Source organism: Peromyscus californicus, unplaced genomic scaffold, assembly GCF_007827085.1.
Source record: "Peromyscus californicus insignis strain IS unplaced genomic scaffold, ASM782708v3 Scaffold_19__1_contigs__length_69161282, whole genome shotgun sequence".
In the NCBI taxonomy this organism is placed as follows: domain Eukaryota; kingdom Metazoa; phylum Chordata; class Mammalia; order Rodentia; family Cricetidae; genus Peromyscus; species Peromyscus californicus.
The window spans coordinates 13,185,012-13,206,534 of NW_026294491.1; the positions used below are offsets into that span (position 1 = coordinate 13,185,012).

Genomic DNA, 21,523 nt, shown 5'->3' on the forward strand with positions numbered 1-21,523 from the left:
TATTCCCTTCACACTACTCTCTCTGTTTATACTTACAGTAAGAATTCAATTGATCTCCAACTTTGGGAATGTTGGCAGCTTTAGTTCTCAGTGTGGGGGAGGAGCAGGTTTGGGCACAGCCATGTAATCACAAAGCTCAGCATCGCACAGATGAATGAGCTCGGCTCTGTTCCCTCTTCTTGTGTGAGTAGTAAACATCTTAGTGTAGATGGCCCCTGCTCATTTTTACTGTTATAGCACACTAGCATGCACAGGTGTGCACTCATACATGCAATAGTGCAGTCATTTATGATCTGCTGGTGACAGACCTGCCCAACAAATGTTTGAAGTTGATAGAAGAGCAGTATCTGGGAATAAGGTGTGGAGGCTCTCAGTGAATGTACACCAGTGAAAATCTGCACTACATGTAAATAAATGGAATAAGGTGGTGAGATGCAAAATTAAAAAAAAAAAAACTAATAGACTTTAAGGCTAGGGAGGTAGCTCAATGGCTAATTAGCTTGCCATTCAAGCCAGAGGATTTTCACAGCCCAGGCAAATAATCTGCAGGTGTTGCAGTGACAGAGAAGGGGATCCCATTAGCAAGCTGATAAACAAATAGGTCTGTGTAGTCTCTAGGTTTGATTGAGAGAGTCTTCCTCAAAGAATATGGTAGAGAACAATTCAAGAACATGGTAGTCTCCAGCTTCAGGTCTCCACAGGCAAGTTCATTTGTGCATGTGCAAACACCGCCCCCCTCCCACACACACCACATCCACCACAAACACCATATGCATACACACAAAAAGAAGAAAAAGACAAAATAAATTAGTAGACTTCAACATGTAATTTAATATTCCTTGTATTTATTCCCACCAGAAAATTGCTCCTATCTTTGTAGCTACATGCCTGTGTACATGTGGCCTGTAGGTATGAGGATACAAGCATATCCCCATGATGTATGCCTGCACTAGAAATATGCTTCTATGTCTGTAGGTTTGCCTATGTACATGTGTCATATGAGTGTGAATGATATGCTTATCTTCATGTGAACTTTTCTTATTGAGGCACAATTGATGATACTTTGTAAACTTCTGAGTATCCTGTGGGTGTGGGGCCCCCAAGACTGCCTGCTCTTGCTGGGCATAGTAGTGCATGTCTTTAATCCCATCACCCAGAGGAGGCAGGCTGATCTCTGTGAGTTCGAGGCCAGCCTGGTCTACAGAGCGAGTTCTAGGACAGCCAGGGCTACACAGAGAAACCCTGTCTCGAAAAACAAACAAATAAAACAAACAACAACAATAACAAAGACTGTCTGCTCTTTTGTAGTCTATACTTTGTGGTATTTATAGTTTTGGGGCACATCTGCTACAAAAATAAGTATGTTCTATATCTTTTTATATTTCAATATGTCACATTCAAATCTGGTTTTTGAAGAGCCCTATATACAATAAGACTAGACTGTGAAAATGCCTGAGGTTGCCATTTACTTATTTAATTTGTGTCTTTCCCCACAAATCATTTACACAGCTATCTGAAGGTTCATAAACTATACAGATCAATTGAAAATCAAAAGTTATCAAAAATCACTACCCAGAAAGTAAAATAGTTTATGGAGTTTCAATAGGGAAAAGGTTTCTGGCATAAATAAATGATAAATGCCTCAGGAGACAAGCAAGTTTAGGCTGTTTGAAATGTTATATAAATGGTACATGTGTGTAAAACTCAGGTCGGAGTGCATCAGTAGGTGCAATTTTGTTGACATATATGTTTCTTACTTAATAAACAGAGCATTGTTTCCATATGCTATGGCTAAATGGAACTTTGTTTTGATTTGTAAAGTCATTTTTTTTAAAGTTAAGCAATTGTCTTATTTAATGAACAGTTAAAAGCATTAGAGTGTAAACACAATATTAGTTATTCTGTTTATTATGCAGATATCATATGACACATATCTCCTTTTACCAGCCTAAATTGATTTTGATCAAAAGTCTCAAAGAGAATATTTACCTTCACTAATCTCACTTGATTTCCCCCAGAGAATCACTGTGTTCATTGCTTGATTTATATTTTTGTACAGTTATGATTTCATTATATGTGGGTCTTAAGTTGCATAAAATTACTGTGAATGCTGAAGTAAAGAACAATAACTTTGGAGCCCCGAGCAATATAGGACCAGTGTGCAAGTCTCCGCTCACACACCTTGATCTAGCTAGCCAATATAAAATCTTCCTTACTCACTTCTCTGTGAAGAAATTGGATGTGCAGCATTGATTCGCTAACACAGTAACAGCACAAGCAATGTCTGAATGAGACTGATGTCACATCCACATTTTCTCTGCAAGTCTCATTCTCTCTTCTTTTGCGTGGGGACAGTGGGAAGCATATGACATCAGCACTTAACAGGCATTTTAAGCAACAAAACCGCCAACAAATCATCAGGAAATGTGAAGAAAAAAAAGAGTCACACTCAGTGAACTGTAAATACAATTTCAGGTAGCATGACAGAAGTATAAGATGGCAGAGGCTGGGGCTGCACAACCCTGCACATGCATGGGTCCTTTCCTGGGTAGCTTCTTCCCTCTCCTGCCCCTCCCCTAGCACATCACCATCTGTAAATGCACAAATCTAGTTCCAAACCTGCAGCTGGGAACCCTTTTCATGTGAGAATCATTTGCCTGGTGTCTTCATTAGGGTTTCTATGCTGTGAAGAGACACCATGACCAAAGAGCAAGTTGGGGAGAAAAGGATTTATTTAGCTTACACTTCAGCATTTGCTGCTCATCACTGAAGGAAGTCAGGGCAGAAACTCAAACAGGGTAATATCCCTGAAGCAGGAGCTGATAGCAGAGACCATGGAGGAGAACTGCTTATTGGCTTACTTATCATGGCCTGCTTAGCCTGCTTTCTTATAGAACCCAGGACCACCTGCCCAGGGAAGGCACCACCCACCAGAGGGTGGGTCCTTCTCCATTGATCACTAGTTGAGAAAATGCTTAACAGCTGGATCTCATGGAGGCATTGCCTCAACTGAGGCTCCTTCCTCCCAGATGACTCTAGCTTGCGTCAAGTTGACACAGAAAACCAGTCAGTAAGTCTCTTACCTGGGAACTCTCTCCTCCCTTTTGGTACCCCTTTCCCTCCATCCCACTATGATGGACAAACCGAGGAAACGAGTTCTAGACAAGGGCCCCCTGAGCCCTTTCTGCTCCTGAGACAGCTTTGCTGGCTAAGTTGATCTCTCCCTTCCCCAATGTTACCCCTGCCTGTGACCATCTCCACACAGGCCAGCTCCAGATCAGTGGCCTTTGAGCCTTTTTTCAAGGACCATCTTTGACCAGTGAGATATTCCTTTCCTCTCCCATCTCTCCCTTTGCCAATGCCATCTCTGCACCCACAGACATAGCTCCAGTCTCCTGGTTTGAGAGTCTTCTTGGCCTGGGCCAGCTAAACAGCTCACTCACCAGCTTCATATGATCTAGTTTAGGTCATATAGCCCGTGCACTGGCCTAGTCCAAGGAAAGCCAAATTATCACATCAGAAACACAACCAAAGAAACAAGTCCACATGCTCAGGTCAAATTGCAAAATAACATGACACCCAATTTCATAAAAAGCACAGTAATGGAATTATAGACACAGATTAACAGATACTCAATAACAGTAGGCCATTTCAACATCCAAACAGATATTTCTCCAATAGATAAGTCATCTGGACAAAACAAAGTGAAACCTAAGAATTAAATGACATCTTACATCAAATGAACCTAGCAAATATCTACAAAATGCTCCACCCAACAACAAAGAATACACATTTTACTCAGCAGCACACAGACGCTCCTCTAAAATAGACAACATCCTGAGATAGAAAACAAAGCAACAAACACAGCAAATAGAGAAAAACAGAAATCATTCCATATGTCTTATCCAAACATTATGCAATAAGACATAAAATCAACACCAAGCACAAGCCCAGTAAGTATAAACCTGTAGAGATTAAACAATACATTACTAAATGATAAATGAATCAAAGAAGAAACCAAGAGAGGAATAAAAATATTCATGAAACTGAAAACATACCACCACTACCAACAAAGCTCTGGGAAACTTTAAAAGCAGGTCTAAGATGGAAATTTATAGCTCTAAATACCCACGTTAAAAAATCAGAAAGAGCACAGATAAATGAGTCTGTGATCACATTACAAGAACTTGCAAAAACAAAAACAAATCAAACCCAAACGCAGCAAATGGTAACGAAGAATGAAAATCCAAGCAGAAATTAATGAAATAGAAACAAACAAGCAAAATACAAAGAGTCAAGGAATCTAAGAACTGGTTCCTTGAGAAGATTAAACAAGGTAGATTGACACCCCTCAGCCCAAGTAGCCCAAAGAAGGAAATGGAGTACTCTAATTAGCAGAAACAAACAGAGAAACATTATAGCAGGCACAAAAGAAATTCAGAATATTTTAAGGCAGTTGTTCTCAACTCATGGGACCAACCTTGAGAACCTATGCAACCCAAAGGGGTAGCATATCAGATATTTACATTATGATTCATAACAGAAGCAAAAATTATAGTTATGAAGTGGCAACAAAATAATTTTATGGTTGTGTGTGGGGGGGGTCACCACAACATAGAACTGTATTAAAGGGCCGCAGCACTAGGAAGGTTGAGAACTACTGTTATAAGGGAATACAGTATAAAAAGCATCTGAGCTTAGAGAGAAACATCTAGGTCTAGATGGATTCACAGCAGAATTCTATTTGCTTTCAGAGAAGAACTACGAACAATCCTTAATCAAAAACAAAAACACAGAAAGAAAAGAAACAAAAAATAAAGGGTACTCCCCAACTCATCCCATGCTGCCGGTATTACTCTACCACCCAAACTAGAGAAGGACACAGTAAACAAAACAAAATGATGGAGTGATAGCCTTGTTCAACAAAGATGCAAAAATCCCCAATAAGACACTAGGGAAATGTGGCACCTATACACAATGGAATCTAATTAAGCTGTCAAGAAATATGAAATTAGCAGGTAAATAGTTGGACCTAGAAAAATTTGTATTGAGTCAGGTAACTCAGACCCAGAAAGATAAACACATGTCTCTCATCTGGGGTACCTGGCTCCAAAATCTCAGATGTGAGTGTGTCCATGGAATAACCACAGAAACCAGGAAACTATAAAGGGATGAGTGAGAGGAGACACAGGTGAGATGAAGTGAGGAACAGAAAATAAAGAAAAACCAGAAAAACAAACAGGGAGGGCTTCATCTGGGGAGGAAATAAGGAAGTCAGTTCAGTAGAAGGAGGGATGAGGGACAAACACCACCAAGGTTGTTTGATGAAGCCTCAAGGGATCAAATAAGAGTATGTGTGTGCGGACTACATATATCCTAAAGAATGTCATTCCACTTTGGCTGCCGGTGCTCCTCATATGAACCATAGGCTAACACAAACTCCAGTACCAGGCACAAGAACCCTCGTATCTAATGTTCGGTCAGGGTAGTCCAAGTAACTTCCCAAACAATGTAGATTATTGACATAGCTCTTGTTTGCCTCTCAGATGTTGAAGATAAGAGTCTGATGATGAGGATGCCAAATACTTAGGATACAGGGTTTGGATGATTGGAGCTACATTTGACTCAAAGTCCCCTTCCCTGTGGTCTAGCCTCCATGGTACCAGAAGATAGTATGGAATCAGCCGACAGAGTGAAGCAATTCATGGTCCTACTCACTTGCAACATCTGTGAATCACAACAATGACTACCATGGCAAGATATCCATAAAGGTTCAATAAGTGGGACACACATGTTGGTTGTAACCAATAGCTTTTTAATTGGGTTTAGGGACCACTCAACTGGAATGAAATCATGCCTGGTGCTAGAAACCTGGCCAGCTTGGGGCAAGTGAGATCACAGACAAGAATCTATACTGCCATGTTGCTAAACAAACGTAATTCCTTACTATATTCTCAATCTTACCCTTATATCTACAGCTAAGTGTCACTACCATCCCTCATCAATGGACACTCCCTTTACAGCAAATGGAGACCATCACAGAAAAACACAACTGGACACAATGCGGGAATCAATGGATCATGGATATCCAGTCCCAAGGGATGCATCCACACCACAGCTCCTGCAACTGTGCCTCAGGGCACATCATGAAACAGGGGGCAGAAAGACTAAGAGCCAGGAAAGTAGAAAGTCTTCTGTGAAACAGCCTCTTGTAGAAATGGCTGTAGACATAGGGCCAGAACAATGGCGATGTCAATAGACATGCTAAAGGGGACAGGGAAAGATTTCACTAAGTCATATCTCCAACTGTGGTCAACTGTGGTCAACTGTGGTCAACTGTGGTCAACTGTGGTCAACTGTGGTCAACTGGTGACTGCTGGAAGAGGAAGAGTTAGACTCTGCCTAGGATGCGTCCCACTGTGGATCGTCTGGAACAGATTGGTTGGCCATGAAACCATGTGCACATGGACAATGAAGATGCACATACATACTTTGTGTGTGTGCGCGTGTGTAATGATCAGGGAGGAAGAGCCTATCACTTTGATAGAGGATGAATTGGAAGAAGGATTCCTAGGGTAGGAGTAAGGGGCAGAGGGAGGAAAGGGGAGAACAAAAGGTATGCAATTCTATTTTGATTTAAAATATGTTTTAAAAGAAAGACATCAAATATGGTCTTATTTGACCTCAAGTAGACATAGATCTGATGCCAAACTTCTGCCACTCTGAGGATATCTTTAGTGAAGTATCCCAAGAACTATTTTGTAGTTATAAGAAAGCTTTCGTAAGTAATTTGCAAATGCGTCCATGGTCATTGAGAAAGGGCTATAAATCAATGTTAGGCCTCCATTCATACTACAGCAAAAGGCAGATTAACCTAGAATACAATATTTAAGTTTGCTTACAACCTCTCCTCTATTTAGTTATATGATCTGCTTTTACTCTTTAATTTAAATGAAATTATATATATATATTATATATTATATACAGTATATATATATTATATGCATCATAATTTTTGAAGTATGTACACATTGTGGAAAGACAAAATCTAGCTAGTTAACACATGTATTATCTCACATGTGTATAATATTTTCGTGAGAATATTTAACATTCACTGTCTATATTTTTTTTTTTGGAGCTATATACACCATGCTACATGTAGGCCTTTTTATAAATTACTAGATGTGATTATTACAGAGAGAAATCTCTTGACACTGATACAGAAATTTAAAAAAAAATTATGATACCAAAACACACAAAACAGTAACAAATAGGTAAATGGGCCTATATGCAAATAAAGTTGCAAAGCAAAAGACACATATGCAAAGTAATGTTAAGCCGAAGGGACAAAACTGGAGACACCATAAGACCTGACTTTAAAATATACTACAAACCATAGTAACACAAACAACATGGCATTAACATGAGGCTGGTATGTTAACCAATTAAACAGAATAATGAGCTCTGAAATAAACATATGTATTTATTATCAGATGAGTTTTGATTATGGTACCAAGAACACACATTGGGGTGATAAAAGTTTCTTTCATAAATGGTGTTGGAACACTGGATGTATTCGTGTGTGTGTGTGTGTGTGTGTGTGTGTGTGTGTGTGTGTGTGTGTGTATGTGTGCATGTGTGTGTGTTCTTCCAGAGATACTTCTCTACAAAACACAAATCAAAGATTTAGATGTAGGGACTTAGAATGAGGGATCCACCGGCCCTTGCTTTTCACATAGATCATTTGAAACTCAACGTTCTTCCTGAAAATGTCAAAATTGGCCTGAGGTACTTAGAAGGGATGGTTTGGATCTATAGCTCAATTGCTTGTTAAAGAACACACATACCAATATACTTGCCGATTCAATAAGGTATGGTGTCATTCCTTACTAATTTATCTAAGATAAGGAAATTTATAACATGGCAGAAAAAAAAAAACTTAAATGAAAGTTCATGGGCTCAGGAACAGATGAAAAAGAACTAAGTCAGAAGTAAGACTTACTCTTCCAGAATTCAAGATTTCAGTTGGGCATGCTAAGTTACTTACTTCAGAATAAAACAATAGCAGAAAAAGATTCACAGAGTCCCCTGACCCATAAAAGAGCACTTCAGAGTAAGGAGAATGTAATTGCATTATGAAAAAATGGCTGGGCTCATCACATATCCACATAGGAAAAAATTCAACGTTTATCCTTCTTCCTAGTAAATATTAAAAATAAATTTTAATAGATCATAGATGAAAATGTATATTATAAGATAAAATTGTAGGAGAAATATAAATAGTATTCCCACAATGTTGTAATCACTAATGGATTATTCAGTGGGACACATGGCACACAAGTCATGAAAACACTCAACACATTGGAGTAGGTTGAAAATAACAACTTGCAAAAATCTAAGTTACAAATTGGTGGAGATAGTTGCAGTACATATATTCAACAAAGAATTCATATACAGGATGTATAAAAACAAAACCCTCATAATCCAGTAGAGAGTGGCAGACTCTAAGATAGGATAGTCATAAAAATATCATAATAGTCATTAAACACTTGGGAAATTTTCTTTTTAGCCAGCAACAGGAAATCTTTATTAAAATGTCAATAAAACATGTCTATACATTTACCAGCTTGGCTAAAATTAGAAATCATGACAATACCAATTTTCTCCAGAAGGTGGAGCATGGTGAATGCTGTTCTGCAGGGGAAACAAATTTTCCTAATCACTTTGAAAATATATTTCCTTGGAAAATTCATGCATATCCTATGATTTTCAATTTCCTCTTTAAATGATTTAGTATTTCCCAAACAAGAATATACTCATGTGTACTCTCATGCTACACGTAAGGGTATACACAGGTAAGTGTTGACAGAAAAATTGAACGTCTGTCCCTCATCAAAGAATGGAGATACATCGCTATGGTAGAACAGTTGCTAAGAATACAAATCCCTTCTTCAATTCTCAGTAGTTCAGAAAGTCAAGCAACTATGAGGTGAACAACATTCAGACCACTGCACACTGTGCTGCGATAGAATCAGTTAGATGGACTAGCAACAGAATGGTGAAACAGGAAGTCCGGACATAAAAAGAATGTACGATGTACAACCCAATTTATACTAGTAAAACCAATAAGAGTGAAGATGTTAGACCACCATTTACAAGAGAGTTCCTTCCCCATAAAAGGAGGGATAGCTTTGTTGATCTGGCCCTGATCCTTTATTGATTTGATTTAGAATAGCACTCAGGACTTTAATTTGGAAGTATCATTGAAGTAAATAATTAATCCATTCTTATATGATATTTCAGTAATATTTCAAAAGTATGATTTATTTAGTATCAATGTAAATATCAAAATGATTGCATGTGAAAGGATATGGTGTTTAGGATTTGCTTCAAAGTAACGTTGCTCAATGAGGAATACAATAAAACAAGTCCTTCAGCGCTGTTGATTGCTGAGGCTGGGTAACAGGTATTGATCATTGTACACAAGAAGAAATTAATAAGGATTTGAACAGATAGCAAAAAAACCATGGTGAAGCTATTTTTGTTCAATATCTTTTTCCTTTCTGTTCATATCAATTGAAATTTTTCTTGGTTTCCTAACATTAAGAATAAAAGATTAAAAGTCAAATGTATGTAAAGCATTTATCAGAATGTGTGTCTTAGTGGATTCTGGGATTTTATACTCTCGGCATGGTGCTGATATTGGAATTTTCTTTCCTGGTGTCTCTCAAAATAGGTCTTTCTAGTTGGTCTCATTTTTGCAAGCAAACTGTGGTGTGAAAACAGCGACTTTAAAGAACTTTTCAAAACTGCTGCCTTGCTCCCGCAGATTGCAACAGAGACCGCAAAAAGCAATTTTGATACAAATATACTATTTACCCACAAAGGTACGACACACTGGAAGTGTCCACTTGCTATAAAACAAATGCAAAAAGCAAAAGGGAAAATCAATAACACCAACTTAATAAAAATGCCACTTCAAAACTCCAAGATACAGAAATGGTTCCAGGGAATAGGAGCCTAGTGCAACATAAGCAGTAAATTGATGTCACAGTGGGGATTATGTGTAAGAACATTCTATTAAAACAGTCCAGCTTTGGATTACTGCAAACTATTAAAGAAACATCAGACTGAGCAAGACAACCCTGCCCAGTGGTTAAACACCAGGCGTTGCCTCTAAGTATGCTGTACAAAGCAGTTTTTATTTGCTACATTTTCTTCACAATACAATTTTAAAAACTATTAGGTCAACAGTGTCTTGAAATAAATATATATTACATGCATATATAATATATATATTTCATCTCACAGTTAACAGGTAACAATTGCACTATGTTTTGAATATGAAAAGTGCCCCATATGTTCACATGTCAGTATTGGCTAGTGGTGTTATATTTGGTATTGCTGTGGAATGTTTAGGAGGTGGACTCTCCTGGGAGAAAGTGACTACTTGGGTCTGGCTTTGAGTCTTCTCCCTTCTTCCTGAGATAGGAAATGTGACTGGACAGCCTCCTGCTTCTGCAACTATGCCTCTCCCATTTGCTTACACGATCTTCCCAAGATCTGGGAAGATCTGAAGTGTCATGTAGCTTAATGACAAGACATGTTATCAAATGTAGAGGGCACCCTGTTTTCACTAAGAGATAGACATCGACAAGGCAATGTCATCTCACAAAGAATGAGTTTATGTCAGGAGATCAGACTAACACACAGTTGTTTTCCTCTTATCAATATAATTTGTGGGATTCATGGCATTGGACAGATGTTGCCTGACAATTCATCTCAAGGAAGTCTGTTCAGCAGAAGGCAGTATTCTGCACATGTTGTCATTACTCTTGAAAGTTAGAGATACGCCCTATCCAATCAACAAATCCCCCATTTTATGACTAATCTCTTGCATTTATATAGCATGGATTTGACTCATTTGTTAGGATACACACACACACACACACACACACACACACACACACACACACACATATATATATATATATATATATATATATATATATATATATATATATATACACACACACACACATACACACTATCTTGGCCATGGGGTGGCCAGATATTTGGCTAAACATTATTTTGCATATGTCTGTAAGAGGGTTTTGAGTGAGATTATCAGTAGAACTATAGAATAATTAACATGTCTCAATTATTCTGCTCAGTATGGTGGGCCTCTTCCACACCACAGAAACCATAAATAAGAGAAAGGCATGAGGGAGTGAAGAAGTACTTCTTTACTCTCTCTGTCACTGAGCTGTGGCAGGGCTTCTTTCTGCTTCAGATCTGGGATGGAATTAGTGTGACTTCCTGTGTATATAACATATAAGCAGACTATGCTTTCCTATTCAGGAAATACATATTGGCAGGTGATGAGCTTAATGGGCTTCATACGTAGAGCTTACTCTTCACTAGTATAAATAGCTGTATATTTTTATGGAACATTTGACAAATGATTATAAATGATAGAAATTACCATGTTTTATATTCAGCTATAGAATATATGTAAAACAAGCATTTATTGCTGCATATTTACTATAACATAAAAATTTGTGTCGTCTTTTATCTATTAGAGGGAATGGTTATCTGACCAATCTTCCTCAAGATCATCACAGTGAAAACTTTCCATGGTTTTTTTCTTCCATGAAAGAAGAAACAAAGCTACTACAATAATAAACTTAATAAATGGGGATATTGAGGATGCTGAATTAAAAAAAAAACTAAGAGTGTGTAAATAGTTAGATTTGAGTTAATAATAGTGGATACATGTTTTAGTTTTTAAGAATGAACCACACATTCCTTTATATTTAATTTAATATATTTCCATTATATTTTTGTCAGAACAAAATCTAAGATATTACAGTATTGTTCGAGAATTAACTTCCCAAATAATAGAGCTTTATGTTAATTTAATTTCACAAATATCATATGTAGTAAATCATAACTATTTATCACTAAACCAGACAAGCTGTCTTTGAAAGTGAGAGAAGAGTAAAAGAAAGAAGAGAAATGTTCCCAGATCTTTTCTTTGTGTGTGTGCTTTAACTTGTCTGGTTCCTACAGGTGGGTAGAATCATTAACATGTTTTAACTATTATTACAGAATCTAAGGGTAGCTGAGGTGGCAATGGAAATGACCCACTACAAGATATAAATTTGCTTGAAACACTATGAGAATTTTTTTTGCAATTATTTTTGTGGTTCAGTTGCGAAGTTTTCCAATGCTAGCTTGGAACATGACAATGGTGTCACAATATCACATATAATATGTGTGTATGCTCTTACACCTGGCTGGCTGTATGTTTCACACACTTTGTGGTCCAAGACAGTTCTTACTCATATCCAGTGTGGCTTGGAAAAGTCAAAATGTTCACATTTTTCAAGGAAGGCTTTAATAAAAAAGGAAGCTCAAAATTTTAGGACATGAATTAAAAAGAAATATTCAAGACTCATGAATTTGAATGTGAGCAAGGATGGGTATATGGAATGCTTTGGAGGGAGGAAAGAAAAGGGAGAAAAGTTGTATTATAATATTAAAAATTTCAAAAAAGAAGACAAAGTTATGGAAGGAAAAGAAAGAATATTAGATAAACACTGGTGTAAGAGCTAGTACTGAAGGATGTGATCAGTTATACTGACGCAAATAAGCATACCTGCATGTAAGGCTAAACAAGACATCTAATTAAGGAGCTGTATCTCCTAATTCAAAGATAAGAAACTCTCTATCAAATCCCAATGACCACACAATGCTCATCTTGATGAACAGGCCCTTTCATTACTGCATAGTCATCCCTTGACTGTATGGCATCCTATAGAAAAGGCCATTAAAATTATAATATGTATAATTACCATATATATGTGTTGTATCTGATAAACTTGTCCTTATAACCAACTGCATTTAATGCTGTACCATCATCATCTTATATTCTGCTCTGTAATCTACAGTCAATAAATAATTCATTTTAGTGGCCACAATAATGCATTGAAGAGAGAATCCTGGTTCTTAATCTGATAAAGTTTGAAAAGAATGGAAAAATATGTGTTCATTTCAAGAGAAAACTATATAAAATGAGTATCAGCAAAAAGTGGTTTAATTTATGTTTGTCTTGGTGTTACACATGTTTCAACTGTTTTCATCCTGCTTGACTATCGTGCTGTGCTAACCTGTTTTCTTTGGCTTAAAAAAACCAGAATTATTAGCAATATAATTACAAGTCTTGGGATCAAGAATTAGCCTAACATGAATACGGTATTAATAAAGTAAAATATTAATAATTTCATGCTAAAGTTTCATGGTGAAACATTGGTACATATTTAATTTTGATAACTGTTTTGGGAAGTATGTTTGGGGGAAGGTAGAGAATACTGTAGGGGGAGTTTGTTGTAATCACCTCCTACACATCAGTGGGATTCACTGGATTCTCCCTTCTTTTAATTTGTACTAACTACCTTAAAAATGCTTTGTTCACCTTTCTGATAAAAGGATCCAAGTCTCTTAGAAAGTAACCTGCTTTCTACGTTTACAGACTGGAAGCATTCGTTCTGAAACTGGATCCTTACGTCATGAGGATTCCAATGGCTCTCTTCTTACAGTAATTTAGTTACAATGTGATTCTCTTATCAAATTGTGAAGTTAACAGGAATAATTACTGATACAAATGATGTTAATTATCCATTCCTTATACTTTCAGAAAACACAATTTGAAGACACAGAGAAGCAGCGTGTATTTAATTTCATTATTGGTCTTTTCCTAGATACTGAAACTTTGTCATTTTTTTTAACCTCATGTGTTTATATAATATTGTGGTGAAGTTCCACATTTTCAAGGGAGGCTTCTTGGCATCTGACTTCCATTTGCCACTTGTTATCAGAGAGATAAGGTGAAACTTGATGACATATTCCTGCTCCAAAATCCTCAGCTGTCATATGAAACAATGAGGACACAATGTTTGAGATTATGTGTAGGTATGCAGAGGTTTTAAGTGGGCTATTTTACAGAAAAAAATTAAAATCTTTTTACCACTAGTGCATTTCAACGTCAGCAATTAGTAGAATTGTATTGCTATAATAAACTGATGTTAGTTCACTCCGTATCAGAAGACAAGAAGCTACGACAATGATAAGTCTGTTATCTTCTATTATAAAATATTAGGAAGTAACATTAAAGATTGGTCGGCTGGACTTTTAAGGTGTCAACTAAAGCATATTTTGTGGTGTATTTGTGATGTCAACATTTGCAGTATAATTTGTTTATTCAGAAAACCTAAGGTTATTTTAACATCTCATATTGACTTCCTTAAATTGTAAGTGGCATTTCAGATTTAGAGTTATGAAGTAGCCTTTTAAGTTTTATGTTATTAAGAACAGAAAACATTAGAAATTGATCAAACACAAAATTTTAAATTGACTGTGAACCTCCTTGGATAATTTGTATTGAGTTTCACAGTGCATGTATGGAAAATTTCCCCCAAAAACCCAGACATTTGGCCAAAGGGTAGTCATATTAATGCTGCCTCATCAATATAACCTCAGGCTTTCTAGGACATGAGAAGGATGATAACCATTCTCCAATGGAGTAAAAGCCCTAAACGTACAGAGTTCCTACATCACACTGTTCCTGTTGATGTTCCAGTATGAAAAAATGTTTGTTTCATGTCATTGCTGTCTATAATTATGTAACTTATTTGTTTCTTTAAAACTTTGTCATGCATGAACTTCTTTTCAAATACTACAAAGAAGAGCTCTAGTGATGAACTTATTGGTTAGAAATCATGTAAGAAATATGCTAAAATCTGTGTTTTTATTTCTGGTTTCAACTCACTGCGTGTATTCTTTCAGTCTGATGATATATTCTGAGAATATAATTCCAATTTTTACATGAAGACACTGAAGCACATAGAATAAAACAAAAACATTTGAAAATAAAAATGCAGCAAAGTACAAACAACTTTATCATCATTGAAAACACGGACCGGATGCAATTGTAGCTCCTATGTAAAAATCTATGCCAGACTTCTTATATATTGTTGATTTATTTTAGATAGGTAAAAACAAACATAATTGTTGATTCGTAGGGAACCTATCTACCTGGTTAGTTTTATAGACACTAGAAGATCTCCAAAGCATTTAGTCCAACTCACTCAAGACCAACAATGTAGGAACATGACCGTGAGTCCCTAACTCTGCTGAAAATTGTGATTGCAATTACTTTTAAATTCAAAGCATAATCTAATTAGAAACAAGTGCAACTAAAATTCTATTTTAGTAAGCACTGTGATCAGCATCTCATCCTTTAAAACAAAGTCACTTTATTCTAATGGACTCACAAATAGAAACATCCCAAGTTGGTTTAAGGGAACAAGTCAAAACCTTGCCCAGACTTGAACTCTATGAATATCAGTGAGCTTCTATAGAATGCCCATTCCAAAGCCACGGAGTTTCATTCACAGATATGTCATCTTTTAAAACTTTATTATCCATGTGCTGGATATTAAAAATATTATACATATTTTTTAAAACATTGAGCTTCTATTCAGCAAACTTGGTAAATTCACTTTAAACTAATAATTCATCTGTAGATGTGTTCATTTTTTGAACAATCTGCAACATTTAGTGTGAATAGTAACTTTTATGTTGTTTTCTAAATATATGGGGAATTTGTCATCTGTTTTAATTGATTTTTAAGCTCAAATATAAGGTGTTTATAACATATTTTGTGTGATTTCAGTCATTTGGGATGTGTTTATAGATCTATAGATACCAACATTTGGAAAATTCTTGTCGTATTTTATATCCTTAAAAACTGAGTTCTGTGCTTACTAAATAAAATATTTTGTGCAAATCTACCAAAATAATTTTGCTAAGTTCTTTGCTTACATATTCTATTATCTTTATACTTCTTCTCATCTTTTTAATCTGTTACAGAGAGAATTTACACACGAGTTTCTATATCTTCTCTAACAAAACATAACAAATTTACAATCTTAAATAGAATTTGTTTTCTTTTATACAGCTGTGCAAGCTAGGATGATAGTTACAAAAAGCTGAAAACTAAGCAATGTGTAAGCCCAGGCTGCTTTTATATATATATAAATGTTTAATACCCAGAACATGGTAATTAGATCCACTGTCTCTTTAACAACTTGCCACTTCTTTGTGGTAGGAAGCTGAGGTCTTCTTTATTTTTGTAATAATGGATTATTATGAATTTCTGTCACTCTACAGTAGATTTCTCCTGTGTACTGGTTACATTAACTCCTCCCCTCCTCCCTTATCAGTGAGTACATGATAAGATTTTATCTCTTACAGAGAAGATAGAGAAACATCTAATAATGATGATTCCATTCTTCATTTTCATGGATACCAAGTTTTCATCTTCCATTCATGAAGAAGGGTTTGTTGTATATTTCTTTCCAGGCCTGGCTTATTTCACTCGATTACCTCTTGAACTGTCTATTTTCTTGTAAATTACAGGGTTTTGCTATTTATGATTGAATAATCCTTGGTGTTGTATGGAAACCATCTATTGTTTTTCCACTTAGGCACGGATAATATATCAATTCATTTCACACTTCGGCTATAGGGAGTTTGTTAGAGTAAACACCGGAGGCCAGGTATCTCTGTGATCCACTGATTTCATTTCTGTTTGTTACAAACTCAGTCTTAAACAGCTGAATCCTACCATTGTTCTAATTTTACTTGCTTTGGGGGTTTTCCTTACTGATTTTCAGGATGGAGTTGCTTATTTTCATTCCCACCAATATTTCACACGTTTTCCCTTCCTCACCTCCTGATCACCATGTAATTCGTCATTCTATTGATAATAGCCATTATAATTAACATATAATATGTCATTATGCTTTTATGTGATTGAAAATTGATGATATTAGAAAACATTTTTCATATTCTCCTTGGTCATTTTTATACTTTTCTTGGGAAATATCTTGTTGATACTTTCCCCAAGTTTATTGTTATCATTATTATTTATCATTAAATTTTCTCAGTTCCTCCTAGATTATGCAACTTAACTCCTTGTAAATTAGTTTTTTCCACTCTCTTTTATATTATATTCTGATCACAGTTTGTCCTCCCCTAACTCATCCTCACCTCTCCACCCATCAAACTCCATACCCTTTCTTTCTGTCTGTCTTTGGAAAGCAAACAAACAAAATTAAAAACAAAAACAGAGGAAAAAACCCACAAGAAACATAGAGATACATAAACAAAACCCATAATAACACAAGACTGGAAACCATAACATACAAGCAAAAGGCCAGCAAGACAAAAAAAAATGCCCAAATAAGGCAACATGAGGCAAAAAGTTAACAAAAAGAGCATTGAGATCATTTTGTGTTGGCCATCTACTACTACTGGGCATGGGGCCTGCCCTTAAGTGTAGTTAATAAACCCAGTGAGACGCTATTAGAGAAAATCAATTATTTTCCTTGGCAAGTGGGTGTCAGTTTCAGAAAGCATCTTGGATGGGGTGGGAGATCATGTCCACTTCCCCTTCTCAGTCCTGGAACCCCACTGTGTCAGACAGTTTTCAAATATTTTCTCTCTCCTCTCTGTTGTCTGGCTCCACTGTGTGGATGTTCTTTCTTGGATGTAACTCCATGTGTCTGCACTTGCTCTTTTCTGCACATCACAGCCTTTACTGACATTTGGAAGTGTTTTGTTTTCTGTTTTCTTCTAGTCCTTCTATGTCTTTAGGGTGACTCTTCATCCAAGCCATTACCAGCTTCACACACACACAGGCTGTTTCTATGGATAACTGCTTCTTAGTCAGTAGAGATTTCTGGGAAGTCTTTGGGATCTGTCTATACAAAGATGCAGGAACTTCTGCTCTCCCCTGTGGGATGGTTTAATTCAAAGTCCTGTCTCTGATCCACACCAGGTAAGTGAAAGAGAAAGAGTTCTTCAAAATGACTATATATTTTCCATTTTCCAAGATTTTATTTTTGATTACTAGTTTTATATCATTGTGGAAAGTAGATGATAAGATTTTATCTCTTCACATATTGAGGGTTTTGTGGCTCTGGAGAGCAACATCTTTTAAGGGTATATGTTGGTTAGACTGGGCACCAGAGTAACCTAAGAAGTCCCCCTGGTTGACTTTAGCATAGTAGATCACACCTGCAAAGTTCCTTGTGCCAGGTCAGGGTCTTTTGGGAGCCTTTCATTTTAGACACCTCTGAGTTTTTATTTCTTTCTATGATTAGGAATTTTTCTATTTCCGATTTCCTTTGGCCAACTACTACTTTATCATGAAGTTTTGTTTATAGGTATAAATACAAATTTTATTTTGTAGTTTTGGGACCAATCGAATATTTACCATTGTGAATAGTTTTGCACATTCATATATAATTCTTCTCTTTTAAGTCTGATATTAGGACATTTGTAATAGATTTTTGTATGTGACTATTAAAAATGTTATTTTATTTTGTTTCACGTGTGGGTGTTCTGCAGCATCTATATCTGTGCACTGTGTGTTCTCTGTGCCTATGGAGGCCAGAAATGGCAATATGTCTTCTAGAACTGGAGTTATAGACAGTTGTGAGTTGTGATATAGGTTTTGAGAATCCAACCTAGGTTCCCTGGAAGAACAGCCAGGGCTCTTAATCTCTGAACCATCTCTACAGCCCATCATGGCTGTTTATACGGCATGTCTTCTTCCAACTTTCTTGTTTTCATTCAAGTTTCCATAAATCCTTATTTTTATTTTATTCCCTTTCAACCATCCACATTTTATTTTATATTTAAATGTATGCTAAAAATATGTCTTTCAAACTGTTAATTTTGTCCACTTATTTTAAAGTAATTATTGATACATGTTGGTATAAATTTACTGACTTAAATGTGTATATTTTGATATTCTATTCTTTTTTTTCTCTTGCCTAAGAATGATCATTTGTTTATATGGTATAAATAATAAATTATATAAAATTATATAAAAACTATACATGATTTATTTCATTTTCTTTCTAGGCAAAGAAGGCTTTAAAATACTTGCCAGTACTTGTCAATCTTTCATAGACTTGTAAGTATAGTGTTTCTCATTTATTTCATATATATTTACATGGAAATTTTATATATATATACATATTCGTGAAAATAATCAGCTTTATTCAGATAATATTTAGAATTAGTCATATATATTTATATCCTTATTTTTCTTACTTTACTTACTAGCATATCTCATAAGAAACAGGAAATTCTTTTATTTTGTATGATTGGACATAAGGGTGGTTAGTCACCATCCCCAGACACAGACTGCACAGGATGGTGAGGATGCTAAGACTATAGCACAGAAACATCCTGAAGTGAGCATTAAACTACTCAGATGGGGAAAATACAATCTCCTTGCACTTTTATGTGTTATCTTTTAATTGCACAGGAAAATACATTTATATATTTGTAAGCAGGAAGGGAAATTTTATCTTCATTTCTATGAATCCACTTTCCATAAGCCTCACACCTTAACTCTTCCTGCCGTGGTTTTGATCACAATGTTGGATGTTTACAGTTAGCATGACAACACTTTGTGGGCAGTGGTTACTAGGGTATGGCTACTGGGAGGCAGAGTAAGATGATGTTATTTTTACGTGCACATTTTTTTTTATAACATTCCTGCCACTGAATTTGTTTGCAGAGTTTCCCTGTAGAACTAGTTGTTGTTTCAGGTGTCAGTATGTGAGACAGGAAGATCTGCTTTTAGTTTGAGCATAGAACGTAAATTCTCGAAACTTCTGTCTTATAATAAGAGTGAGTTGTGAGTCCAGACTCTCCTGTTTGCAGGAGACTTTCCGCTCACTGAGTGTGAAATGTGTATTGTTTTTATTTACTAGTCACAGCCTTTAGTCCCCAGTTGTAACAGTTTGTGTAAAAATGTAAGGATTGTTCTTTCAGATACCATCTAATTTATTTCACATACGTAGGATTATTAAGTGACTACTTTGATCTGTCATCCTTAGATCTCTGGCTTCCAGGTATGAGTTCTTTATTTTCTCATCTCAGTAAGCTTGGATTGATTTTAGAATAATTTTGGTGATTTTTGTTGTTGTTGTTGTTGTTTTGAAATCAAAATACAATTGCAACATTTCCCTTTTTTCTTTCCTCCCTCCAACCCTTCCAATGAACCCCCCAACCTGATCCCCCACTGACTCTCAAATTTATGGCTTCTGGCCTCTTTTTCCTTACTTGTGGTCATATCCTAAATATATAATCTTCTCAGTCCATATAATGTAACTTGTATGCATATGATTTCAGAGCTGACCACCTGGTATTGGTAACCAATTAGGGTCTCACCCACTGGGAAGAATACTATCTCCCCATCACAGCATTCCTAAGTTGCCTGTAGTTCTTTGTCTAGAGTTGGAGTCCAGTAAGATTTCCCCCTTCTGTGTTATCATGTCAGTTGACATTATCTTTGGTCAGTTATTGTTTAGACAGCTGGATTGCTGATATTTCATTAATATAGTTTCCCTAAGATTTCTAACAGATGCAATCTTACAGCAGACATCTTGTCCCTCTGGCTCTTACAGTCTTGTTTGCAACAACATTTCTTAGTACTATGTGATATTTACTTTTCTTTAATAAATTACTAACATGTTGCATGGAATTTTATGTATTTACCTGTTTGCTGTCTGTTATTTCAAAAGGAATTTTTGGGGTGGGATATATGTAAATATGTTTTGGGAGGTAAAAGATATGTAAAGAAATTCCAGGGTATGGATATATGTATTTTTAAAGACATTATTATTGATAAAAATATATCTTCTGAACTAGCTTAAGAATAAACTGCAATTTATGCTCCAATTTATTTTTCAAAACAGCCATTATAATTACTAATGATATAATTGTCCAAAGTTTGTTGAGTTGCCAATTACCCAAAGAAATGAAATTCCTTTCACTGTCTTATGTTTTACTTTCAAGTAAGAGATAATAACCTTTGTCATAATCATCAATTGAAATTTAAATAAAATATTAGTAATTTTGATGAATTTCTTACACACGACTAGAAAAATATACTTTCAAAGATTATTAGTACCTAGAATTCAACACATTTGTAACTGTACTCATTGTGATCATAATAATGTTCAACAATACTCTAGCTATAAGCCTTGATACTCATTTCTGATTCAGATATACAATAGCATGCTTACCCCAGTCTATCAAATGGCTTATTAGTCAGTAGTGAAGAGAGGACCAAAGGAAGGGTTTGAGTTTGGGTGTAAACTCTAATGTTTCTGGGCTATTACTGTCACTTTAGATACTGTTCAGGTCTCAATTTTCTGATCTTGGGAGGAAAGAGAGACTAGCCAGGGTCTGAGCTCGGAAAGCTTCCTTTATAAATCTGTGATTGTGACTTTACATGTGCCTTGCATTTTATTGCAATGTCAAATAATATCAAACCCACAATTTCTTAAATCCTGAATGACTTTTTAAATGTAGGTTTTAAGTGTGTTAAACTTGTAGTAAATGGGAAAATAGCCAGAGAAATATCTTGTATGTT

The 21,523-nt window shown here is 35.9% G+C and overlaps 1 protein-coding gene across 11 annotated transcripts in view; it reads right to left on the reverse strand.

The window, feature by feature from the left end:
• Positions 1 to 21,523, reverse strand: part of Pcdh15 (protocadherin related 15) — a 1,435,070-nt gene that overhangs the window by 409,438 nt on the left and 1,004,109 nt on the right. The gene's annotated exons all lie outside the window — the stretch shown is intronic.